This window comes from Cryptomeria japonica, unplaced genomic scaffold, assembly GCF_030272615.1.
Source record: "Cryptomeria japonica unplaced genomic scaffold, Sugi_1.0 HiC_scaffold_1933, whole genome shotgun sequence".
NCBI lineage: Eukaryota > Viridiplantae > Streptophyta > Pinopsida > Cupressales > Cupressaceae > Cryptomeria > Cryptomeria japonica.
This window is the reverse complement of record NW_026730196.1, coordinates 4,659-6,987: the sequence shown is the minus strand read 5'-3', so window position 1 is coordinate 6,987 and position 2,329 is coordinate 4,659.

Below are 2,329 nucleotides of genomic sequence, written 5' to 3'. Positions count from 1 at the left end.
TGAAACCCTAATTTGAAATTAGGGTTAGAGCTGAAATATAAAGTGAATTTGACAATCATTTTGGCATGGAGTTTATTTTTTGAGAGAATATTATCATCTACAGGTTTGCAATGAGTTTGGTAGAGTTTTGGAGTGGTTTTGGAGATGAAAACGTCCATTACTTGGTGAAAGGATGAAACCCCTCTCACTTTTCAACATACCTATTTGCCTGGAATGCTTATATTTGGTCAGGGAGGGCTAAAATCAGAGTTTTAATGATGACTACAATAGGTTATCATTCTGAAATTCAAATGTGAGTGGGAATTTGATCATTTTCAGTGAAATTTGTGCACATTTGGGGCCAGCCGTACTTTTCCAGCTAGATTGTACCATTTCAGCTTGCCTGGGGTTTCAATAAAAATAAAATAAAGGGTTTGCAGCTGGTCTTTTTGTACAAAAAATATTATCAGCAGTAGGAATTGGCAAATAAATCATTTCTTCAGGTTTATCTCAACGTTGGAGAGAGATTTGAGCAAATCAATGGGGAAACTTGACCAATTTCAGTGAAGTCTCTTGGGGCTCTGAGGGAATCAGCATGAGACTTATCTATTTTTGCAAGAGTTGTTTTTGATAATTATTGTTAGAGTAAATAAATCTCATTGGAGGCCTGGATTTGCTTTGGACATCATTATTTTGCAAAATATCAATAAAAACCTTCATTCCAAGCTAAGTGTGGGACTTCCTGGTATGTATCAGATGCCAACTAGGGATTGACATAAATCTGATTGGTTTGTCTCAAGTGAATCTTTGACCAGCGATATAATTTTTTGGTTTTGATGAGTTTTTTATGGTTTTTTTGCTTGTTTGATGAGTGATGTGGGATGATAAAATATGTAAATTACAAACTGAAATTTTGACTAGAACTAAATTGCATATTTCTGATTTATTTGCAGCTAACAATAATTTCAAAGAATAAACAAATACTAACATTCAAAGCCAAACTAACATACCAGGTGTCCTGAGTTTGCCTAGCAAGGCTTATTTATTAGACTGAATTGCAATAAATGATGCTACTAACAACACCAATGTGTTTTATTTGTCTCTAAAAGAATTACCAAAAACAAATGATGAAAAATTATGCAGACCCAAACTGATTTCCAAAACCTTGCCAAGAGAAGTCACCAAATTTGACCTCTTCCCCAATAAATTGCATATGTAGCTCAAATGAGACATGGATTCTCTGAAATAACCACTAATCTGCCTTAATCCAACCCCAACAATGAATTCCTAGGCAAAAGTTGATTCCAAAACCCTCTTGTTTATTTATTTGATCTCCCAGGCTAGCTAGAATGGTGGTCTAGTTGGGGAAGTACAACTGGCCTCAAATGTGCACAATTTTCACTGAAAATGATCAAATTCCTTCTCAGATCTGAATTTCAAAATGATAACCTGTCGTAGCTGTCATTAAAACTCTGATTTTTAGCCCTCCTTGACCAAATATAAGCATTCCAGGAAAATCGATATGTTGAAAAGTGAGGGGTTTCGTCCTTTCACCAAGAAATGGAGGTTTTTGTCTCCACATCCACTCTAGAACTCTGCCAAACTCGTTGCAAGCCTGTAACGACAATATTCTCTAAAAAAAAAACAACTCCATGCCAAAATGATTGTCAAATTCACTTTTTATTCCAGCTCTAACCTTAATTTCGAATTAGGGTTTCATTTCCCCTTTTATCAATAAAATAACTTTATTTTATTTATGTCTCATATGAAAAACGAACCACAAGGGGCCTTCATCATTATTTTAATTTGGGCCCCTCATTATTATAATAATATTTGCTAAAACACCTAGGTAAGAGGGCCAATGAATTATTATAACTTATTTCCCCATAAAGTGATTATAATATCACTTTATTATTATTTTATTAAATTCAAACTTAGGAAATATTAAAATATTTCCTTATTTATTAATAAAATGAGATCTGAGGCTTAGATTGGAATTTTGTTTGAAGTGCTATGATTGCTGCTGACGATTGAACCTTCGTAGGCTAATTGACGGTTCCTCCTAAAAAATAGGAACCTCGCTCAAAATGCCATAAACTGTCCAAGAGGCTCTTGCTCAACTCCGTGGTCCCTCGGGTGGTCAACTTGTTAACTACCAGTTCTCCCTAAACAATAGGAGACCTCCCTAAAGAGTAGGAACTGTCGTCTGAAAGCTCAAAATGGCTCATAGAGCCCCCACAAAGCTCTATGCTCCTCCGAATGAGTCCCCTAACCATATGGTTGACCTACGGGAACTAGAGTGAAAGGTCAATCGTCTGTTCATCTCTTGTCGCCTAGAAAGGGAGCATTA